At 46.3% G+C, this 21,855-nt stretch overlaps 1 long non-coding RNA gene and 35 other non-coding genes across 36 annotated transcripts in view; all 36 read right to left on the minus strand.

The window, feature by feature from the left end:
• Positions 1-21,855, minus strand: part of LOC145444709 (uncharacterized) — a 231,741-nt gene that overhangs the window by 153,515 nt on the left and 56,371 nt on the right. The window lies entirely within an intron of this gene.
• Positions 298-416, minus strand: LOC145454072 (5S ribosomal RNA). The gene has a single exon (XR_013920031.1). It is a non-coding gene; the product is annotated as a 5S ribosomal RNA (ribosomal RNA).
• LOC145454125 (5S ribosomal RNA) lies at positions 760-878 on the minus strand. Its single transcript, XR_013920049.1, has one exon. It is a non-coding gene; the product is annotated as a 5S ribosomal RNA (ribosomal RNA).
• Positions 1,222-1,340, minus strand: LOC145451898 (5S ribosomal RNA). The gene has a single exon (XR_013919119.1). It is a non-coding gene; the product is annotated as a 5S ribosomal RNA (ribosomal RNA).
• Positions 1,684-1,802, minus strand: LOC145451908 (5S ribosomal RNA). The gene has a single exon (XR_013919124.1). It is a non-coding gene; the product is annotated as a 5S ribosomal RNA (ribosomal RNA).
• On the minus strand, positions 2,146-2,264 carry LOC145454198 (5S ribosomal RNA). The gene has a single exon (XR_013920075.1). It is a non-coding gene; the product is annotated as a 5S ribosomal RNA (ribosomal RNA).
• On the minus strand, positions 2,608-2,726 carry LOC145454272 (5S ribosomal RNA). Its single transcript, XR_013920087.1, has one exon. It is a non-coding gene; the product is annotated as a 5S ribosomal RNA (ribosomal RNA).
• LOC145454338 (5S ribosomal RNA) lies at positions 8,741-8,859 on the minus strand. Its single transcript, XR_013920100.1, has one exon. It is a non-coding gene; the product is annotated as a 5S ribosomal RNA (ribosomal RNA).
• LOC145454407 (5S ribosomal RNA) lies at positions 9,203-9,321 on the minus strand. The gene has a single exon (XR_013920121.1). It is a non-coding gene; the product is annotated as a 5S ribosomal RNA (ribosomal RNA).
• LOC145451916 (5S ribosomal RNA) lies at positions 9,665-9,783 on the minus strand. The gene has a single exon (XR_013919126.1). It is a non-coding gene; the product is annotated as a 5S ribosomal RNA (ribosomal RNA).
• On the minus strand, positions 10,127-10,245 carry LOC145454481 (5S ribosomal RNA). The gene has a single exon (XR_013920135.1). It is a non-coding gene; the product is annotated as a 5S ribosomal RNA (ribosomal RNA).
• Positions 10,589-10,707, minus strand: LOC145451923 (5S ribosomal RNA). The gene has a single exon (XR_013919132.1). It is a non-coding gene; the product is annotated as a 5S ribosomal RNA (ribosomal RNA).
• LOC145451930 (5S ribosomal RNA) lies at positions 11,051-11,169 on the minus strand. The gene has a single exon (XR_013919134.1). It is a non-coding gene; the product is annotated as a 5S ribosomal RNA (ribosomal RNA).
• LOC145454554 (5S ribosomal RNA) lies at positions 11,513-11,631 on the minus strand. Its single transcript, XR_013920168.1, has one exon. It is a non-coding gene; the product is annotated as a 5S ribosomal RNA (ribosomal RNA).
• Positions 11,975-12,093, minus strand: LOC145451937 (5S ribosomal RNA). The gene has a single exon (XR_013919140.1). It is a non-coding gene; the product is annotated as a 5S ribosomal RNA (ribosomal RNA).
• On the minus strand, positions 12,437-12,555 carry LOC145454613 (5S ribosomal RNA). The gene has a single exon (XR_013920181.1). It is a non-coding gene; the product is annotated as a 5S ribosomal RNA (ribosomal RNA).
• On the minus strand, positions 12,899-13,017 carry LOC145451946 (5S ribosomal RNA). Its single transcript, XR_013919143.1, has one exon. It is a non-coding gene; the product is annotated as a 5S ribosomal RNA (ribosomal RNA).
• Positions 13,361-13,479, minus strand: LOC145454687 (5S ribosomal RNA). Its single transcript, XR_013920205.1, has one exon. It is a non-coding gene; the product is annotated as a 5S ribosomal RNA (ribosomal RNA).
• LOC145454758 (5S ribosomal RNA) lies at positions 13,823-13,941 on the minus strand. The gene has a single exon (XR_013920222.1). It is a non-coding gene; the product is annotated as a 5S ribosomal RNA (ribosomal RNA).
• Positions 14,285-14,403, minus strand: LOC145450203 (5S ribosomal RNA). Its single transcript, XR_013918451.1, has one exon. It is a non-coding gene; the product is annotated as a 5S ribosomal RNA (ribosomal RNA).
• Positions 14,747-14,865, minus strand: LOC145450270 (5S ribosomal RNA). Its single transcript, XR_013918468.1, has one exon. It is a non-coding gene; the product is annotated as a 5S ribosomal RNA (ribosomal RNA).
• LOC145450340 (5S ribosomal RNA) lies at positions 15,209-15,327 on the minus strand. The gene has a single exon (XR_013918476.1). It is a non-coding gene; the product is annotated as a 5S ribosomal RNA (ribosomal RNA).
• On the minus strand, positions 15,671-15,789 carry LOC145450405 (5S ribosomal RNA). The gene has a single exon (XR_013918485.1). It is a non-coding gene; the product is annotated as a 5S ribosomal RNA (ribosomal RNA).
• On the minus strand, positions 16,133-16,251 carry LOC145450484 (5S ribosomal RNA). Its single transcript, XR_013918496.1, has one exon. It is a non-coding gene; the product is annotated as a 5S ribosomal RNA (ribosomal RNA).
• LOC145450561 (5S ribosomal RNA) lies at positions 16,595-16,713 on the minus strand. Its single transcript, XR_013918518.1, has one exon. It is a non-coding gene; the product is annotated as a 5S ribosomal RNA (ribosomal RNA).
• LOC145450631 (5S ribosomal RNA) lies at positions 17,057-17,175 on the minus strand. The gene has a single exon (XR_013918553.1). It is a non-coding gene; the product is annotated as a 5S ribosomal RNA (ribosomal RNA).
• Positions 17,519-17,637, minus strand: LOC145450705 (5S ribosomal RNA). Its single transcript, XR_013918570.1, has one exon. It is a non-coding gene; the product is annotated as a 5S ribosomal RNA (ribosomal RNA).
• On the minus strand, positions 17,981-18,099 carry LOC145450773 (5S ribosomal RNA). The gene has a single exon (XR_013918582.1). It is a non-coding gene; the product is annotated as a 5S ribosomal RNA (ribosomal RNA).
• On the minus strand, positions 18,443-18,561 carry LOC145450842 (5S ribosomal RNA). Its single transcript, XR_013918607.1, has one exon. It is a non-coding gene; the product is annotated as a 5S ribosomal RNA (ribosomal RNA).
• LOC145450917 (5S ribosomal RNA) lies at positions 18,905-19,023 on the minus strand. Its single transcript, XR_013918641.1, has one exon. It is a non-coding gene; the product is annotated as a 5S ribosomal RNA (ribosomal RNA).
• LOC145452222 (5S ribosomal RNA) lies at positions 19,367-19,485 on the minus strand. Its single transcript, XR_013919244.1, has one exon. It is a non-coding gene; the product is annotated as a 5S ribosomal RNA (ribosomal RNA).
• Positions 19,829-19,947, minus strand: LOC145450979 (5S ribosomal RNA). The gene has a single exon (XR_013918661.1). It is a non-coding gene; the product is annotated as a 5S ribosomal RNA (ribosomal RNA).
• LOC145452173 (5S ribosomal RNA) lies at positions 20,291-20,409 on the minus strand. The gene has a single exon (XR_013919225.1). It is a non-coding gene; the product is annotated as a 5S ribosomal RNA (ribosomal RNA).
• LOC145451060 (5S ribosomal RNA) lies at positions 20,752-20,870 on the minus strand. Its single transcript, XR_013918683.1, has one exon. It is a non-coding gene; the product is annotated as a 5S ribosomal RNA (ribosomal RNA).
• On the minus strand, positions 21,214-21,332 carry LOC145451953 (5S ribosomal RNA). The gene has a single exon (XR_013919146.1). It is a non-coding gene; the product is annotated as a 5S ribosomal RNA (ribosomal RNA).
• Positions 21,676-21,794, minus strand: LOC145451127 (5S ribosomal RNA). Its single transcript, XR_013918692.1, has one exon. It is a non-coding gene; the product is annotated as a 5S ribosomal RNA (ribosomal RNA).

A 21,855-nucleotide genomic window follows, 5' to 3' on the forward strand; every position in this document is an offset into this window, starting at 1 on the left:
GAAAAGTCGCCACGCTGTCAACGAGACGCCTGAAAAGCAGATTGTCTGATTGCTCGGAGGCACTTTCGGACGAACTGGTCGAAAAACACACATATAAATTAAGCTCTCCGTGTAAGAGTTTATTTTATTGCAATTCTCGTCATGTCAAAACGGCACGAGATTGCGATAAACGGCCCTGCACAACTACAAATTGAGCGCGAGTTCATAGCTGAAAGAAGCGGCGGCCGGCAAATGATGACATTCATAGTTGTACGTGCAATCAAATTGATCGAGTTTGTGTGAAAAACTGCAAAAGGCGGCCTACTACACCCGGTATTCCCAGCCGGTCACCCATGCAAGTACTAACCGGGCCCAACGTTGCTTGACTTCCGAGATCAGACGAGATCGGGTGTATTCAACGTGGTATGGTCGTAGGCGACAGTGGATACAATCTGTGCCGTTTTATGTGACATTCTATCGGGCGAAAAGTCGCCACGCTGTCAACGAGACGCCTGAAAAGCAGATTGTCTGATTGCTGTGAAGCACTTTCGGACGAACTGGTCGAAAAACACACATATAAATTAAGCTCTCCGTGTCAGAGTTTATTTTATTGCAATTCTCGTCATGTCAAAACGGCACGAGATTGCGATAAACGGCCCTGCACAACTACAAATTGAGCGCGAGTTCATAGCTGAAAGAAGCGGCGGCCGGCAAATGATGACATTCATAGTTGTACGTGCAATCAAATTGATCGAGTTTGTGTGAAAAAATGCAAAAGGCGGCCTACTACACCCGGTATTCCCAGCCGGTCACCCATGCAAGTACTAACCGGGCCCAACGTTGCTTGACTTCCGAGATCAGACGAGATCGGGTGTATTCAACGTGGTATGGTCGTAGGCGACAGTGGATACAATCTGTGCCGTTTTATGTGACATTCTATCGGGCGAAAAGTCGCCACGCTGTCAACGAGACGCCTGAAAAGCAGATTGTCTGATTGCTCGGAGGCACTTTCGGACGAACTGGTCGAAAAACACACATATAAATTAAGCTCTCCGTGTAAGAGTTTATTTTATTGCAATTCTCGTCATGTCAAAACGGCACGAGATTGCGATAAACGGCCCTGCACAACTACAAATTGAGCGCGAGTTCATAGCTGAAAGAAGCGGCGGCCGGCAAATGATGACATTCATAGTTGTACGTGCAATCAAATTGATCGAGTTTGTGTGAAAAATTGCAAAAGGCGGCCTACTACACCCGGTATTCCCAGCCGGTCACCCATGCAAGTACTAACCGGGCCCAACGTTGCTTGACTTCCGAGATCAGACGAGATCGGGTGTATTCAACGTGGTGTGGTCGTAGGCGACAGTGGATACAATCTGTGCCGTTTTATGTGACATTCTATCGGGCGAAAAGTCGCCACGCTGTCAACGAGACGCCTGAAAAGCAGATTGTCTGATTGCTCGGAGGCACTTTCGGACGAACTGGTCGAAAAACACACATATAAATTAAGCTCTCCGTGTAAGAGTTTATTTTATTGCAATTCTCGTCATGTCAAAACGGCACGAGATTGCGATAAACGGCCCTGCACAACTACAAATTGAGCGCGAGTTCATAGCTGAAAGAAGCGGCGGCCGGCAAATGATGACATTCATAGTTGTACGTGCAATCAAATTGATCGAGTTTGTGTGAAAAATTGCAAAAGGCGGCCTACTACACCCGGTATTCCCAGCCGGTCACCCATGCAAGTACTAACCGGGCCCAACGTTGCTTGACTTCCGAGATCAGACGAGATCGGGTGTATTCAACGTGGTGTGGTCGTAGGCGACAGTGGATACAATCTGTGCCGTTTTATGTGACATTCTATCGGGCGAAAAGTCGCCACGCTGTCAACGAGACGCCTGAAAAGCAGATTGTCTGATTGCTCGGAGGCACTTTCGGACGAACTGGTCGAAAAACACACATATAAATTAAGCTCTCCGTGTAAGAGTTTATTTTATTGCAATTCTCGTCATGTCAAAACGGCACGAGATTGCGATAAACGGCCCTGCACAACTACAAATTGAGCGCGAGTTCATAGCTGAAAGAAGCGGCGGCCGGCAAATGATGACATTCATAGTTGTACGTGCAATCAAATCGATCGAGTTTGTGTGAAAAAATGCAAAAGGCGGCCTACTACACCCGGTATTCCCAGCCGGTCACCCATGCAAGTACTAACCGGGCCCAACGTTGCTTGACTTCCGAGATCAGACGAGATCGGGTGTATTCAACGTGGTATGGTCGTAGGCGACAGTGGATACAATCTGTGCCGTTTTATGTGACATTCTATCGGGCGAAAAGTCGCCACGCTGTCAACGAGACGCCTGAAAAGCAGATTGTCTGATTGCTCGGAGGCACTTTCGGACGAACTGGTCGAAAAACACACATATAAATTAAGCTCTCCGTGTAAGAGTTTATTTTATTGCAATTCTCGTCATGTCAAAACGGCACGAGATTGCGATAAACGGCCCTGCACAACTACAAATTGAGCGCGAGTTCATAGCTGAAAGAAGCGGCGGCCGGCAAATGATGACATTCATAGTTGTACGTGCAATCAAATTGATCGAGTTTGTGTGAAAAACTGCAAAAGGCGGCCTACTACACCCGGTATTCCCAGCCGGTCACCCATGCAAGTACTAACCGGGCCCAACGTTGCTTGACTTCCGAGATCAGACGAGATCGGGTGTATTCAACGTGGTATGGTCGTAGGCGACAGTGGATACAATCTGTGCCGTTTTATGTGACATTCTATAGGGCGAAAAGTCGCCACGCTGTCAACGAGACGCCTGAAAAGCAGATTGTCTGATTGCTCGGAGGCACTTTCGGACGAACTGGTCGAAAAACACACATATAAATTAAGCTCTCCGTGTAAGAGTTTATTTTATTGCAATTCTCGTCATGTCAAAACGGCACGAGATTGCGATAAACGGCCCTGCACAACTACAAATTGAGCGCGAGTTCATAGCTGAAAGAAGCGGCGGCCGGCAAATGATGACATTCATAGTTGTACGTGCAATCAAATTGATCGAGTTTGTGTGAAAAAATGCAAAAGGCGGCCTACTACACCCGGTATTCCCAGCCGGTCACCCATGCAAGTACTAACCGTTTTTGTGATGTTTATTCAAGTATGTACATAAAATTTCAAAAATTTCATAAAGAAAATCTTTCCCCATCATCGGGTCATCTCGTCTCAGCCGTTGCCGAAGTATGGTATGTATACGCGGTCGTAGTAGACGTCGTCGTAAGTTGGCGCTCGTAGTCGCTCGGCTCATCTCATGTCATCGTAGCAGTCGATTCGTGGTCTTAGAAGGAGCCGCCAGTGCTTGGCGCTCGTTTGCGTGTGATTTTCATATAAATTTGGTGGAGTGGTGGCGGGTGGGGTAGGAATAGGGTAGGGGTGGGGTGGGTAGGAATAGGGCATGGGGGGTGGGAGATCGGGTAGATTGGGGGGGGGGACGTGTAGGTGTTGGTTTAGGGAAGGGGCAGAGTGGGATGGGAGGTTTGGTGGTTTGGATAGGTTGTAGGTGGATTGGTTGCGTTTTGTGGGTCGATAAATGCAATATGATTTATCGCGCGAGCGTTTAAATGGCTCGCTTAAATTATTCGGTATATTTTACTTCTTATATCGGAGATGCGTTGGTCAATATTTTGGGCATATTCATTTTGTATGTCAAGGGCGTTTTTCCATTCCCACACAAGGGTTTTCACGTTCATAAAAGCTTTTATTATAGTCGGAGCTTGCGGTCCGTCGTAGACGTTGCGTATGATCTCGTCGGGTGTAGCGTCAATAGTCGTTTGCAGGTCGTTCTCGAGATCCTGTATTACAAGAGAGAACAGTTTTTTGTAAGTTGCACATTCGGCGAAGGTGTGGCGCAGAGTATCTTCGGCGTGTTGGCAGAATTTGCATTTGTTTTTCAAGTAGGCGTCTTTTCTTCGTACCCAGCCTGCGTTGGTTTTTCTGGAGCCTGTAAAGTAGCTCTCAGTGTTAATGCGATACGAAATCTCACGTTTCTTGTTGTCAATGTGATCTTTGATATTGGGCTGGTATAGCCATATCTCCTTCCAGTCCGCCATGCGGCTTCTTCCTTGTTGCGTCTTTGTTTTAACAAGGATCTGGTACATTTCTTTCTGGCTTAGTTCTTGTATATCCTGTGATTGTCTTTTAATTACGTCGAATATTTCCTTTTCCTTCTTCCATTCCTCCGTCAGTGTATTTCTGTGAGGGTAGAGGTTGTTGTATAAATTGCAATTTATATCTCTCACCTTCGTTGTCAGATTGTATATAGCTGCTGCATGCCAGATATCAATCGGGTTCTCGAGTCGACTAAGTTGTTGTAGTCTTTTTGCTCTCTTTGCTTGTGTTGCAGATTCGATATCTGGCATATCAATCCCTCCTTCTGGCTTAGGTCTGATCAGTTGCATTCTGCTTTTCTGCTCGAGTTTCTCAGGACTCCACAGTAGGCCGAAGACGAGGCGTTCGAGTTGCTTGAGCTTGTCGTCTGGAATTTGCTTGTTGGCATATGTATAAGTTATTTTGCTAATTATGTATGCCTTAATCGCCGTTATTTTACCAATCCAAGAAAGCCGTTTTGATTTAATATGCCTTACGCTTTTCTCGACTCCTTGCCAGAGTCTGTCGAAGTTCATTTGCAGCTCGCTTCCTCCGTGGTATAAGCCCAGTATCTTAATTACTGGCTTTAGCATATGTGCGTGCGCAGTTTTTTGCAGACTGATACGCGATTTTTCGTTCAGCGGTAGGATTTCCGTCTTGTCTGTGTTGATATCTTGACCTGTCACTCTATGCAAGCTTTGATATTCGTTAAGGACTGTGGTAATAGAGTCAGTTGTTCTTAGATACAGTGTGACGTCATCAGCAAATTGGTCTAATTTATGCTCTATCCCGCCGATTTGGATACCTTTGATGTTGTCGTTAGTGCATAGCTTGTGGGCTAGAGGGTCTGCGCTAATCGCGTATAGTGTCATACTCAAAGGACATCCTTGTCTAATACCCCTCGTACAATTTACATTGGCTGTTTGGAGGCCGTTAACCTCGATGGTCGCAATAGGATTATCATATATGGCTTTGATCACTTTAAGAGTTTCTTCCGTGACGGGCAGTTTATCAAGCACTTTCAGGAGCATTTGGTGGTCCACCTTATCAAAGGCTTTCCTTGCGTCTATAGTCATTATATAACCTTCTAAAGGTTTTTCTTGATGATAATTAACAATTGCACTCACATTGTTGTGTATCACGTCCATTTGTCTTCCAGGAATTCCCGCTTTCTGTGTCATGTTGATGTTGCTCGAAATTTCCTCAACCAGTCTGTTGTTGAGAATTTTCGCCATTATTTTGTAGTCCGTGTTTAACAGCGAAATGGGTCGCCAGTTCGCTAAATCCTTTTTGTCCTTTCCTTTGTGAATCAAAATAATTTTAGCACGTTTCCAGCTATGCGGTATGTTTCCGTATATTAGCGCGTTGTTTATGATTTCTGTTAATCTCGAACCAATGCTTTGCCACATTGCAAGGTAGAATTCCACTGTCAGGCCGTCGAAACCCGGTGACCTTTCCCTGTTCATTGCTTTCAGTATTTGTAATATTTCGCTAGATTGTATTACCGATGTTCGTTCATTGTCTTTCCCGTGCATGCAGTCGTTCTGGTACGATGATAGATATTCGGCTTGATCGTACGAATTAATGCCGTCGTGTCGGGTCCACAATTCTGTGTAGAATTGTTCAATCTGGTTAGCAATAATATTACGGTCAGTCGTTACCGTTCCATCTCTGAGCTGAAGTTCTTTAAGCTCAGTCTTACGCCGTCTGGTCTTCAATTCTTGCCAAAATTGTCTCGTCGTGTTAGGTTCACCTTCGCAACGGTCAATTTTGGTTAACATGCGCAATTTTCCCTTTACCCTCTGATACGTTATCTGAGGATCACAAGTTTTATATTTGTCTATCTCATATCTCTTGCTTACGTTGGCAATTCTATCTTTTAGTCTGTCCCACCATTGTTGAATGCCATGGCAGTGTTGGATATTATTCTCTTCAAAGCTGATGAGATTAGATATTATATCTCGGTACACGTCATCTCGCAAAAGGTCATTATTACACTTCCAATTTTTTCTTCCCCACAGAGTGCTTGGCTCAATTGCGAGTGTTATTGTCGGACTTATGTGGTCAGCCACAAGGTTATTTTCATGCCCTGCATTCTGGACATGGCTCATGAGTTCACAAGATGCGTAGAAACGATCTAGTCTCCTCGCGGTTTTTCCAGTGACGTAAGTGAATACTTCGGCAAGAGGATGTTTACTCCTAAACACGTCAATCAGTTCCGCGTCATTAGTTAGCTTTTCAAAGTGTCTCTCGGCGCTTCTGACATGGAGGCTCTGTTTAATTCGAGTGTCTTTTTTGTCAATAATTAGGTTGAAATCACCACCCATTATAACCGGGACTTCAATTTCATGGATTTCTGATTCTAGTTTGATTAGGAAATCGTCACGTAACTTTCTCGCATCTGCGGATTGTCCAGACGGGGCATAAATATTTATTATAGCTATTGGGCATTTGTCAATTTGAATGCAGAGGCATTGGGCACGGTTTTCAATCATGCTATAGTGGCGCAAAATTTTACCTTCGTGATGTTCTTTAATCATTATCGCAGTGCCAGAGTATTGTCTCACTTCGTTCTTTGTGTTGAAGTAGATAATAAATCCGATTTCCGCTGCCCAGTTACGTATATCCACATTATCGATCTTATGCGTTTCCTGAATCAATAGTATATCCAAATTCGATGTCTGTATATATTGTTCCAAATCCTGTAGTCTGTTTGATAATCCATTTACGTTAATCGATGCTATTTTCAATAGGTTCGCCATTGATTCTGTTTTGGGGGTCCTGCTGGATTATGGCTGTCTTTCTTTTAGTGTTGTCTTTTTTAATGCAATTTATATTCGGTTTTATTATCCTCACTTGGTTGCTTGTGTTGTTCCTGGTCGTTACTCTGTTTCCGTTTTGTTGTTTCGACGCTTTATCACAGCTGGCGCTCGATTTTGGTCCTTTGTTGGCATTAGACGACTTTTTACTGAGTAGCTTTTGGGCCGTCTGTGTTTCATTTGATTTGCCTGATTCGCGTTTTTTCTCGCTGACCTGAGGCTGTACGGAGTGTTCCTCTGTTGTGTCTTCATTCTCGTATGCAGCGTCCGGTGATGTGTAAGATTTCGTCATCACTGGGCTATTCGGCGCTGTTTGATTTTTGTTCGTGTCCTCATTCTGACTCATATTCAGGTCAGCTGGTTTCTCTGTTGTTATTCTCGTCGATCCGTTCGTTTCGTCGGTTATTCTCTCACCAGCATTGGGTTCGCTTGAGTTTTTTCTTACAGGTTTATCTACGATTTGATCATTGACTCCCTCAGCCTTTTCGATTCCAGCCTCGTGTTCGTTTTGTCTTTTGCCACGTTTTGCTTTACAAGTTTCTGCGCCATGGCCTATCCTGCCGCACTTGGTGCATTCCAATTTTTCGGCTGGGCAATCTCTGATCATGTGACCCGTTCCGTTGCAGTTGTAGCAACGCTTTTGATATGCATCTGCAGCAGTCTTGATCCAACATCTCACACCATCAATTATCATACTATCTGGCATATCTTCTTCACTGAAATCTTCCATCCAGATGTTAGTGAAGCCATTGTACCAGTTAGTATTCTTGTAAAGTACTCTTGTCTGATTGACAACCTTTCCGAATCCATATTTGTTCAGTTGTTCAACTGCTGTGTCTCTTTTTGTTTCACATGCTATGCCTTTGACAATAAGATGTGTTGCTGGACGCTTTGGGAGCTCTATGGTTATCTCTTTAAACCTTGCTTGCGTAGGGTTTTGGCTTAGCTGCTGTAGCAATTCATCTTTTAGCTTCTTTCCACTTTTGTCTTCTTTCATTGTGATAACGAATGTTCCGGCTTTCAGTTTGTATATTCCTTCAATGTGTTCATGGTACTTTGCAGTGATGGTGTTGCTTTCCAGCTCTTTTGCTACAATATGAAGGTCAAGGTTGTCTTCTCCCCTTACGAAGTAAGACCTATTTCTCGTATTCTTGTAGATCGGTATTTCTTTCTTGGTTTTCTTGTATGTTGTTGTATTCTTTGATTTCGACGTTACTGTTGCAAATGATGGCTGTGTATCATTTCCTTCTGCTTCACTAGCGTTGCAGGTCGTCATGGCCGTCGCCATTATCAATCTTTTACCTTTCTCAGGTGTTATGACTTATATCCAGTATATTTCGTTTATCCAATATATTCGGTATATCCAATATTTCGTGTATTCCAGTAATACCTCGCCTCTAAGCTAGCAATCTTCCGCAGATCGGGTGTATTCAACGTGGTATGGTCGTAGGCGACAGTGGATACAATCTGTGCCGTTTTATGTGACATTCTATCGGGCGAAAAGTCGCCACGCTGTCAACGAGACGCCTGAAAAGCAGATTGTCTGATTGCTCGGAGGCACTTTCGGACGAACTGGTCGAAAAACACACATATAAATTAAGCTCTCCGTGTAAGAGTTTATTTTATTGCAATTCTCGTCATGTCAAAACGGCACGAGATTGCGATAAACGGCCCTGCACAACTACAAATTGAGCGCGAGTTCATAGCTGAAAGAAGCGGCGGCCGGCAAATGATGACATTCATAGTTGTACGTGCAATCAAATTGATCGAGTTTGTGTGAAAAACTGCAAAAGGCGGCCTACTACACCCGGTATTCCCAGCCGGTCACCCATGCAAGTACTAACCGGGCCCAACGTTGCTTGACTTCCGAGATCAGACGAGATCGGGTGTATTCAACGTGGTATGGTCGTAGGCGACAGTGGATACAATCTGTGCCGTTTTATGTGACATTCTATCGGGCGAAAAGTCGCCACGCTGTCAACGAGACGCCTGAAAAGCAGATTGTCTGATTGCTGTGAAGCACTTTCGGACGAACTGGTCGAAAAACACACATATAAATTAAGCTCTCCGTGTCAGAGTTTATTTTATTGCAATTCTCGTCATGTCAAAACGGCACGAGATTGCGATAAACGGCCCTGCACAACTACAAATTGAGCGCGAGTTCATAGCTGAAAGAAGCGGCGGCCGGCAAATGATGACATTCATAGTTGTACGTGCAATCAAATTGATCGAGTTTGTGTGAAAAAATGCAAAAGGCGGCCTACTACACCCGGTATTCCCAGCCGGTCACCCATGCAAGTACTAACCGGGCCCAACGTTGCTTGACTTCCGAGATCAGACGAGATCGGGTGTATTCAACGTGGTATGGTCGTAGGCGACAGTGGATACAATCTGTGCCGTTTTATGTGACATTCTATCGGGCGAAAAGTCGCCACGCTGTCAACGAGACGCCTGAAAAGCAGATTGTCTGATTGCTCGGAGGCACTTTCGGACGAACTGGTCGAAAAACACACATATAAATTAAGCTCTCCGTGTAAGAGTTTATTTTATTGCAATTCTCGTCATGTCAAAACGGCACGAGATTGCGATAAACGGCCCTGCACAACTACAAATTGAGCGCGAGTTCATAGCTGAAAGAAGCGGCGGCCGGCAAATGATGACATTCATAGTTGTACGTGCAATCAAATTGATCGAGTTTGTGTGAAAAATTGCAAAAGGCGGCCTACTACACCCGGTATTCCCAGCCGGTCACCCATGCAAGTACTAACCGGGCCCAACGTTGCTTGACTTCCGAGATCAGACGAGATCGGGTGTATTCAACGTGGTGTGGTCGTAGGCGACAGTGGATACAATCTGTGCCGTTTTATGTGACATTCTATCGGGCGAAAAGTCGCCACGCTGTCAACGAGACGCCTGAAAAGCAGATTGTCTGATTGCTCGGAGGCACTTTCGGACGAACTGGTCGAAAAACACACATATAAATTAAGCTCTCCGTGTAAGAGTTTATTTTATTGCAATTCTCGTCATGTCAAAACGGCACGAGATTGCGATAAACGGCCCTGCACAACTACAAATTGAGCGCGAGTTCATAGCTGAAAGAAGCGGCGGCCGGCAAATGATGACATTCATAGTTGTACGTGCAATCAAATCGATCGAGTTTGTGTGAAAAAATGCAAAAGGCGGCCTACTACACCCGGTATTCCCAGCCGGTCACCCATGCAAGTACTAACCGGGCCCAACGTTGCTTGACTTCCGAGATCAGACGAGATCGGGTGTATTCAACGTGGTATGGTCGTAGGCGACAGTGGATACAATCTGTGCCGTTTTATGTGACATTCTATCGGGCGAAAAGTCGCCACGCTGTCAACGAGACGCCTGAAAAGCAGATTGTCTGATTGCTCGGAGGCACTTTCGGACGAACTGGTCGAAAAACACACATATAAATTAAGCTCTCCGTGTAAGAGTTTATTTTATTGCAATTCTCGTCATGTCAAAACGGCACGAGATTGCGATAAACGGCCCTGCACAACTACAAATTGAGCGCGAGTTCATAGCTGAAAGAAGCGGCGGCCGGCAAATGATGACATTCATAGTTGTACGTGCAATCAAATTGATCGAGTTTGTGTGAAAAATTGCAAAAGGCGGCCTACTACACCCGGTATTCCCAGCCGGTCACCCATGCAAGTACTAACCGGGCCCAACGTTGCTTGACTTCCGAGATCAGACGAGATCGGGTGTATTCAACGTGGTGTGGTCGTAGGCGACAGTGGATACAATCTGTGCCGTTTTATGTGACATTCTATCGGGCGAAAAGTCGCCACGCTGTCAACGAGACGCCTGAAAAGCAGATTGTCTGATTGCTCGAAGGCACTTTCGGACGAACTGGTCGAAAAACACACATATAAATTAAGCTCTCCGTGTAAGAGTTTATTTTATTGCAATTCTCGTCATGTCAAAACGGCACGAGATTGCGATAAACGGCCCTGCACAACTACAAATTGAGCGCGAGTTCATAGCTGAAAGAAGCGGCGGCCGGCAAATGATGACATTCATAGTTGTACGTGCAATCAAATTGATCGAGTTTGTGTGAAAAATTGCAAAAGGCGGCCTACTACACCCGGTATTCCCAGCCGGTCACCCATGCAAGTACTAACCGGGCCCAACGTTGCTTGACTTCCGAGATCAGACGAGATCGGGTGTATTCAACGTGGTGTGGTCGTAGGCGACAGTGGATACAATCTGTGCCGTTTTATGTGACATTCTATCGGGCGAAAAGTCGCCACGCTGTCAACGAGACGCCTGAAAAGCAGATTGTCTGATTGCTCGGAGGCACTTTCGGACGAACTGGTCGAAAAACACACATATAAATTAAGCTCTCCGTGTAAGAGTTTATTTTATTGCAATTCTCGTCATGTCAAAACGGCACGAGATTGCGATAAACGGCCCTGCACAACTACAAATTGAGCGCGAGTTCATAGCTGAAAGAAGCGGCGGCCGGCAAATGATGACATTCATAGTTGTACGTGCAATCAAATCGATCGAGTTTGTGTGAAAAAATGCAAAAGGCGGCCTACTACACCCGGTATTCCCAGCCGGTCACCCATGCAAGTACTAACCGGGCCCAACGTTGCTTGACTTCCGAGATCAGACGAGATCGGGTGTATTCAACGTGGTATGGTCGTAGGCGACAGTGGATACAATCTGTGCCGTTTTATGTGACATTCTATCGGGCGAAAAGTCGCCACGCTGTCAACGAGACGCCTGAAAAGCAGATTGTCTGATTGCTCGGAGGCACTTTCGGACGAACTGGTCGAAAAACACACATATAAATTAAGCTCTCCGTGTAAGAGTTTATTTTATTGCAATTCTCGTCATGTCAAAACGGCACGAGATTGCGATAAACGGCCCTGCACAACTACAAATTGAGCGCGAGTTCATAGCTGAAAGAAGCGGCGGCCGGCAAATGATGACATTCATAGTTGTACGTGCAATCAAATTGATCGAGTTTGTGTGAAAAATTGCAAAAGGCGGCCTACTACACCCGGTATTCCCAGCCGGTCACCCATGCAAGTACTAACCGGGCCCAACGTTGCTTGACTTCCGAGATCAGACGAGATCGGGTGTATTCAACGTGGTGTGGTCGTAGGCGACAGTGGATACAATCTGTGCCGTTTTATGTGACATTCTATCGGGCGAAAAGTCGCCACGCTGTCAACGAGACGCCTGAAAAGCAGATTGTCTGATTGCTCGGAGGCACTTTCGGACGAACTGGTCGAAAAACACACATATAAATTAAGCTCTCCGTGTAAGAGTTTATTTTATTGCAATTCTCGTCATGTCAAAACGGCACGAGATTGCGATAAACGGCCCTGCACAACTACAAATTGAGCGCGAGTTCATAGCTGAAAGAAGCGGCGGCCGGCAAATGATGACATTCATAGTTGTACGTGCAATCAAATTGATCGAGTTTGTGTGAAAAACTGCAAAAGGCGGCCTACTACACCCGGTATTCCCAGCCGGTCACCCATGCAAGTACTAACCGGGCCCAACGTTGCTTGACTTCCGAGATCAGACGAGATCGGGTGTATTCAACGTGGTATGGTCGTAGGCGACAGTGGATACAATCTGTGCCGTTTTATGTGACATTCTATCGGGCGAAAAGTCGCCACGCTGTCAACGAGACGCCTGAAAAGCAGATTGTCTGATTGCTGTGAAGCACTTTCGGACGAACTGGTCGAAAAACACACATATAAATTAAGCTCTCCGTGTCAGAGTTTATTTTATTGCAATTCTCGTCATGTCAAAACGGCACGAGATTGCGATAAACGGCCCTGCACAACTACAAATTGAGCGCGAGTTCATAGCTGAAAGAAGCGGCGGCCGGCAAATGATGACATTCATAGTTGTACGTGCAATCAAATTGATCGAGTTTGTGTGAAAAATTGCAAAAGGCGGCCTACTACACCCGGTATTCCCAGCCGGTCACCCATGCAAGTACTAACCGGGCCCAACGTTGCTTGACTTCCGAGATCAGACGAGATCGGGTGTATTCAACGTGGTGTGGTCGTAGGCGACAGTGGATACAATCTGTGCCGTTTTATGTGACATTCTATCGGGCGAAAAGTCGCCACGCTGTCAACGAGACGCCTGAAAAGCAGATTGTCTGATTGCTCGGAGGCACTTTCGGACGAACTGGTCGAAAAACACACATATAAATTAAGCTCTCCGTGTAAGAGTTTATTTTATTGCAATTCTCGTCATGTCAAAACGGCACGAGATTGCGATAAACGGCCCTGCACAACTACAAATTGAGCGCGAGTTCATAGCTGAAAGAAGCGGCGGCCGGCAAATGATGACATTCATAGTTGTACGTGCAATCAAATTGATCGAGTTTGTGTGAAAAACTGCAAAAGGCGGCCTACTACACCCGGTATTCCCAGCCGGTCACCCATGCAAGTACTAACCGGGCCCAACGTTGCTTGACTTCCGAGATCAGACGAGATCGGGTGTATTCAACGTGGTATGGTCGTAGGCGACAGTGGATACAATCTGTGCCGTTTTATGTGACATTCTATCGGGCGAAAAGTCGCCACGCTGTCAACGAGACGCCTGAAAAGCAGATTGTCTGATTGCTGTGAAGCACTTTCGGACGAACTGGTCGAAAAACACACATATAAATTAAGCTCTCCGTGTCAGAGTTTATTTTATTGCAATTCTCGTCATGTCAAAACGGCACGAGATTGCGATAAACGGCCCTGCACAACTACAAATTGAGCGCGAGTTCATAGCTGAAAGAAGCGGCGGCCGGCAAATGATGACATTCATAGTTGTACGTGCAATCAAATTGATCGAGTTTGTGTGAAAAACTGCAAAAGGCGGCCTACTACACCCGGTATTCCCAGCCGGTCACCCATGCAAGTACTAACCGGGCCCAACGTTGCTTGACTTCCGAGATCAGACGAGATCGGGTGTATTCAACGTGGTATGGTCGTAGGCGACAGTGGATACAATCTGTGCCGTTTTATGTGACATTCTATCGGGCGAAAAGTCGCCACGCTGTCAACGAGACGCCTGAAAAGCAGATTGTCTGATTGCTGTGAAGCACTTTCGGACGAACTGGTCGAAAAACACACATATAAATTAAGCTCTCCGTGTCAGAGTTTATTTTATTGCAATTCTCGTCATGTCAAAACGGCACGAGATTGCGATAAACGGCCCTGCACAACTACAAATTGAGCGCGAGTTCATAGCTGAAAGAAGCGGCGGCCGGCAAATGATGACATTCATAGTTGTACGTGCAATCAAATTGATCGAGTTTGTGTGAAAAAATGCAAAAGGCGGCCTACTACACCCGGTATTCCCAGCCGGTCACCCATGCAAGTACTAACCGGGCCCAACGTTGCTTGACTTCCGAGATCAGACGAGATCGGGTGTATTCAACGTGGTATGGTCGTAGGCGACAGTGGATACAATCTGTGCCGTTTTATGTGACATTCTATCGGGCGAAAAGTCGCCACGCTGTCAACGAGACGCCTGAAAAGCAGATTGTCTGATTGCTCGGAGGCACTTTCGGACGAACTGGTCGAAAAACACACATATAAATTAAGCTCTCCGTGTAAGAGTTTATTTTATTGCAATTCTCGTCATGTCAAAACGGCACGAGATTGCGATAAACGGCCCTGCACAACTACAAATTGAGCGCGAGTTCATAGCTGAAAGAAGCGGCGGCCGGCAAATGATGACATTCATAGTTGTACGTGCAATCAAATTGATCGAGTTTGTGTGAAAAACTGCAAAAGGCGGCCTACTACACCCGGTATTCCCAGCCGGTCACCCATGCAAGTACTAACCGGGCCCAACGTTGCTTGACTTCCGAGATCAGACGAGATCGGGTGTATTCAACGTGGTATGGTCGTAGGCGACAGTGGATACAATCTGTGCCGTTTTATGTGACATTCTATCGGGCGAAAAGTCGCCACGCTGTCAACGAGACGCCTGAAAAGCAGATTGTCTGATTGCTGTGAAGCACTTTCGGACGAACTGGTCGAAAAACACACATATAAATTAAGCTCTCCGTGTCAGAGTTTATTTTATTGCAATTCTCGTCATGTCAAAACGGCACGAGATTGCGATAAACGGCCCTGCACAACTACAAATTGAGCGCGAGTTCATAGCTGAAAGAAGCGGCGGCCGGCAAATGATGACATTCATAGTTGTACGTGCAATCAAATTGATCGAGTTTGTGTGAAAAAATGCAAAAGGCGGCCTACTACACCCGGTATTCCCAGCCGGTCACCCATGCAAGTACTAACCGGGCCCAACGTTGCTTGACTTCCGAGATCAGACGAGATCGGGTGTATTCAACGTGGTATGGTCGTAGGCGACAGTGGATACAATCTGTGCCGTTTTATGTGACATTCTATCGGGCGAAAAGTCGCCACGCTGTCAACGAGACGCCTGAAAAGCAGATTGTCTGATTGCTCGGAGGCACTTTCGGACGAACTGGTCGAAAAACACACATATAAATTAAGCTCTCCGTGTAAGAGTTTATTTTATTGCAATTCTCGTCATGTCAAAACGGCACGAGATTGCGATAAACGGCCCTGCACAACTACAAATTGAGCGCGAGTTCATAGCTGAAAGAAGCGGCGGCCGGCAAATGATGACATTCATAGTTGTACGTGCAATCAAATTGATCGAGTTTGTGTGAAAAATTGCAAAAGGCGGCCTACTACACCCGGTATTCCCAGCCGGTCACCCATGCAAGTACTAACCGGGCCCAACGTTGCTTGACTTCCGAGATCAGACGAGATCGGGTGTATTCAACGTGGTATGGTCGTAGGCGACAGTGGATACAATCTGTGCCGTTTTATGTGACATTCTATCGGGCGAAAAGTCGCCACGCTGTCAACGAGACGCCTGAAAAGCAGATTGTCTGATTGCTGTGAAGCACTTTCGGACGAACTGGTCGAAAAACACACATATAAATTAAGCTCTCCGTGTCAGAGTTTATTTTATTGCAATTCTCGTCATGTCAAAACGGCACGAGATTGCGATAAACGGCCCTGCACAACTACAAATTGAGCGCGAGTTCATAGCTGAAAGAAGCGGCGGCCGGCAAATGATGACATTCATAGTTGTACGTGCAATCAAATTGATCGAGTTTGTGTGAAAAACTGCAAAAGGCGGCCTACTACACCCGGTATTCCCAGCCGGTCACCCATGCAAGTACTAACCGGGCCCAACGTTGCTTGACTTCCGAGATCAGACGAGATCGGGTGTATTCAACGTGGTATGGTCGTAGGCGACAGTGGATACAATCTGTGCCGTTTTATGTGACATTCTATCGGGCGAAAAGTCGCCACGCTGTCAACGAGACGCCTGAAAAGCAGATTGTCTGATTGCTGTGAAGCACTTTCGGACGAACTGGTCGAAAAACACACATATAAATTAAGCTCTCCGTGTCAGAGTTTATTTTATTGCAATTCTCGTCATGTCAAAACGGCACGAGATTGCGATAAACGGCCCTGCACAACTACAAATTGAGCGCGAGTTCATAGCTGAAAGAAGCGGCGGCCGGCAAATGATGACATTCATAGTTGTACGTGCAATCAAATTGATCGAGTTTGTGTGAAAAAATGCAAAAGGCGGCCTACTACACCCGGTATTCCCAGCCGGTCACCCATGCAAGTACTAACCGGGCCCAACGTTGCTTGACTTCCGAGATCAGACGAGATCGGGTGTATTCAACGTGGTATGGTCGTAGGCGACAGTGGATACAATCTGTGCCGTTTTATGTGACATTCTATCGGGCGAAAAGTCGCCACGCTGTCAACGAGACGCCTGAAAAGCAGATTGTCTGATTGCTCGGAGGCACTTTCGGACGAACTGGTCGAAAAACACACATATAAATTAAGCTCTCCGTGTAAGAGTTTATTTTATTGCAATTCTCGTCATGTCAAAACGGCACGAGATTGCGATAAACGGCCCTGCACAACTACAAATTGAGCGCGAGTTCATAGCTGAAAGAAGCGGCGGCCGGCAAATGATGACATTCATAGTTGTACGTGCAATCAAATTGATCGAGTTTGTGTGAAAAACTGCAAAAGGCGGCCTACTACACCCGGTATTCCCAGCCGGTCACCCATGCAAGTACTAACCGGGCCCAACGTTGCTTGACTTCCGAGATCAGACGAGATCGGGTGTATTCAACGTGGTATGGTCGTAGGCGACAGTGGATACAATCTGTGCCGTTTTATGTGACATTCTATCGGGCGAAAAGTCGCCACGCTGTCAACGAGACGCCTGAAAAGCAGATTGTTTGATTGCTGTGAAGCACTTTCGGACGAACTGGTCGAAAAACACACATATAAATTAAGCTCTCCGTGTCAGAGTTTATTTTATTGCAATTCTCGTCATGTCAAAACGGCACGAGATTGCGATAAACGGCCCTGCACAACTACAAATTGAGCGCGAGTTCATAGCTGAAAGAAGCGGCGGCCGGCAAATGATGACATTCATAGTTGTACGTGCAATCAAATTGATCGAGTTTGTGTGAAAAAATGCAAAAGGCGGCCTACTACACCCGGTATTCCCAGCCGGTCACCCATGCAAGTACTAACCGGGCCCAACGTTGCTTGACTTCCGAGATCAGACGAGATCGGGTGTATTCAACGTGGTATGGTCGTAGGCGACAGTGGATACAATCTGTGCCGTTTTATGTGACATTCTATCGGGCGAAAAGTCGCCACGCTGTCAACGAGACGCCTGAAAAGCAGATTGTCTGATTGCTCGGAGGCACTTTCGGACGAACTGGTCGAAAAACACACATATAAATTAAGCTCTCCGTGTAAGAGTTTATTTTATTGCAATTCTCGTCATGTCAAAACGGCACGAGATTGCGATAAACGGCCCTGCACAACTACAAATTGAGCGCGAGTTCATAGCTGAAAGAAGCGGCGGCCGGCAAATGATGACATTCATAGTTGTACGTGCAATCAAATTGATCGAGTTTGTGTGAAAAATTGCAAAAGGCGGCCTACTACACCCGGTATTCCCAGCCGGTCACCCATGCAAGTACTAACCGGGCCCAACGTTGCTTGACTTCCGAGATCAGACGAGATCGGGTGTATTCAACGTGGTATGGTCGTAGGCGACAGTGGATACAATCTGTGCCGTTTTATGTGACATTCTATCGGGCGAAAAGTCGCCACGCTGTCAACGAGACGCCTGAAAAGCAGATTGTCTGATTGCTGTGAAGCACTTTCGGACGAACTGGTCGAAAAACACACATATAAATTAAGCTCTCCGTGTCAGAGTTTATTTTATTGCAATTCTCGTCATGTCAAAACGGCACGAGATTGCGATAAACGGCCCTGCACAACTACAAATTGAGCGCGAGTTCATAGCTGAAAGAAGCGGCGGCCGGCAAATGATGATATTCATAGTTGTACGTGCAATCAAATTGATCGAGTTTGTGTGAAAAATTGCAAAAGGCGGCCTACTACACCCGGTATTCCCAGCCGGTCACCCATGCAAGTACTAACCGGGCCCAACGTTGCTTGACTTCCGAGATCAGACGAGATCGGGTGTATTCAACGTGGTATGGTCGTAGGCGACAGTGGATACAATCTGTGCCGTTTTATGTGACATTCTATCGGGCGAAAAGTCGCCACGCTGTCAATGAGACGCCTGAAAAGCAGATTGTCTGATTGCTCGGAGGCACTTTCGGACGAACTGGTCGAAAAACACACATATAAATTAAGCTCTCCGTGTAAGAGTTTATTTTATTGCAATTCTCGTCATGTCAAAACGGCACGAGATTGCGATAAACGGCCCTGCACAACTACAAATTGAGCGCGAGTTCATAGCTGAAAGAAGCGGCGGCCGGCAAATGATGACATTCATAGTTGTACGTGCAATCAAATTGATCGAGTTTGTGTGAAAAAATGCAAAAGGCGGCCTACTACACCCGGTATTCCCAGCCGGTCACCCATGCAAGTACTAACCGGGCCCAACGTTGCTTGACTTCCGAGATCAGACGAGATCGGGTGTATTCAACGTGGTATGGTCGTAGGCGACAGTGGATACAATCTGTGCCGTTTTATGTGACATTCTATCGGGCGAAAAGTCGCCACGCTGTCAACGAGACGACTGAAAAGCAGATTGTCTGATTGCTCGGAGGCACTTTCGGACGAACTGGTCGAAAAACACACATATAAATTAAGCTCTCCGTGTAAGAGTTTATTTTATTGCAATTCTCGTCATGTCAAAACGGCACGAGATTGCGATAAACGGCCCTGCACAACTACAAATTGAGCGCGAGTTCATAGCTGAAAGAAGCGGCGGCCGGCAAATGATGACATTCATAGTTGTACGTGCAATCAAATTGATCGAGTTTGTGTGAAAAATGGCAAAAGGCGGCCTACTACACCCGGTATTCCCAGCCGGTCACCCATGCAAGTACTAACCGGGCCCAACGTTGCTTGACTTCCGAGATCAGGCGAGATCGGGTGTATTCAACGTGGTATGGTCGTAGGCGACAGTGGATACAATCTGTGCTGTTTTATGTGACATTCTATCGGGCGAAAAGTCGCCACGCTGTCAACGAGACGCCTGAAAAGCAGATTGTCTGATTGCTGTGAAGCACTTTCGGACGAACTGGTCGAAAAACACACATATAAATTAAGCTCTCCGTGTCAGAGTTTATTTTATTGCAATTCTCGTCATGTCAAAACGGCACGAGATTGCGATAAACGGCCCTGCACAACTACAAATTGAGCGCGAGTTCATAGCTGAAAGAAGCGGCGGCCGGCAAATGATGACATTCATAGTTGTACGTGCAATCAAATTGATCGAGTTTGTGTGAAAAATTGCAAAAGGCGGCCTACTACACCCGGTATTCCCAGCCGGTCACCCATGCAAGTACTAACCGGGCCCAACGTTGCTTGACTTCCGAGATCAGACGAGATCGGGTGTATTCAACGTGGTATGGTCGTAGGCGACAGTGGATACAATCTGTGCCGTTTTATGTGACATTCTATCGGGCGAAAAGTCGCCACGCTGTCAACGAGACGCCTGAAAAGCAGATTGTCTGATTGCTGTGAAGCACTTTCGGACGAACTGGTCGAAAAACACACATATAAATTAAGCTCTACGTGTCAGAGTTTATTTTATTGCAATTCTCGTCATGTCAAAACGGCACGAGATTGCGATAAACGGCCCTGCACAACTACAAATTGAGCGCGAGTTCATAGCTGAAAGAAGCGGCGGCCGGCAAATGATGACATTCATAGTTGTACGTGCAATCAAATTGATCGAGTTTGTGTGAAAAATTGCAAAAGGCGGCCTACTTCACCCGGTATTCCCAGCCGGTCACCCATGCAAGTACTAACCGGGCCCAACGTTGCTTGACTTCCGAGATCAGACGAGATCGGGTGTATTCAACGTGGTATGGTCGTAGGCGACAGTGGATACAATCTGTGCCGTTTTATGTGACATTCTATCGGGCGAAAAGTCGCCACGCTGTCAACGAGACGCCTGAAAAGCAGATTGTCTGATTGCTGTGAAGCACTTTCGGACGAACTGGTCGAAAACACACATATAAATTAAGCTCTCCGTGTCAGAGTTTATTTTATTGCAATTCTCGTCATGTCAAAACGGCACGAGATTGCGATAAACGGCCCTGCACAACTACAAATTGAGCGCGAGTTCATAGCTGAAAGAAGCGGCGGCCGGCAAATGATGATATTCATAGTTGTACGTGCAATCAAATTGATCGAGTTTGTGTGAAAAATTGCAAAAGGCGGCCTACTACACCCGGTATTCCCAGCCGGTCACCCATGCAAGTACTAACCGGGCCCAACGTTGCTTGACTTCCGAGATCAGACGAGATCGGGTGTATTCAACGTGGTATGGTCGTAGGCGACAGTGGATACAATCTGTGCCGTTTTATGTGACATTCTATCGGGCGAAAAGTCGCCACGCTGTCAACGAGACGCCTGAAAAGCAGATTGTCTGATTGCTCGGAGGCACTTTCGGACGAACTGGTCGAAAAACACACATATAAATTAAGCTCTCCGTGTAAGAGTTTATTTTATTGCAATTCTCGTCATGTCAAAACGGCACGAGATTGCGATAAACGGCCCTGCACAACTACAAATTGAGCGCGAGTTCATAGCTGAAAGAAGCGGCGGCCGGCAAATGATGACATTCATAGTTGTACGTGCAATCAAATTGATCGAGTTTGTGTGAAAAATTGCAAAAGGCGGCCTACTACACCCGGTATTCCCAGCCGGTCACCCATGCAAGTACTAACCGGGCCCAACGTTGCTTGACTTCCGAGATCAGACGAGATCGGGTGTATTCAACGTGGTGTGGTCGTAGGCGACAGTGGATACAATCTGTGCCGTTTTATGTGACATTCTATCGGGCGAAAAGTCGCCACGCTGTCAACGAGACGCCTGAAAAGCAGATTGTCTGATTGCTCGGAGGCACTTTCGGACGAACTGGTCGAAAAACACACATATAAATTAAGCTCTCCGTGTAAGAGTTTATTTTATTGCAATTCTCGTCATGTCAAAACGGCACGAGATTGCGATAAACGGCCCTGCACAACTACAAATTGAGCGCGAGTTCATAGCTGAAAGAAGCGGCGGCCGGCAAATGATGACATTCATAGTTGTACGTGCAATCAAATTGATCGAGTTTGTGTGAAAAACTGCAAAAGGCGGCCTACTACACCCGGTATTCCCAGCCGGTCACCCATGCAAGTACTAACCGGGCCCAACGTTGCTTGACTTCCGAGATCAGACGAGATCGGGTGTATTCAACGTGGTATGGTCGTAGGCGACAGTGGATACAATCTGTGCCGTTTTATGTGACATTCTATCGGGCGAAAAGTCGCCACGC

The sequence above is a fragment of the Botryllus schlosseri genome, chromosome 1, assembly GCF_051294905.1.
Source record: "Botryllus schlosseri isolate E-star chromosome 1, Bs_hap1, whole genome shotgun sequence".
Taxonomy (NCBI): Eukaryota; Metazoa; Chordata; class Ascidiacea; order Stolidobranchia; family Styelidae; genus Botryllus; species Botryllus schlosseri.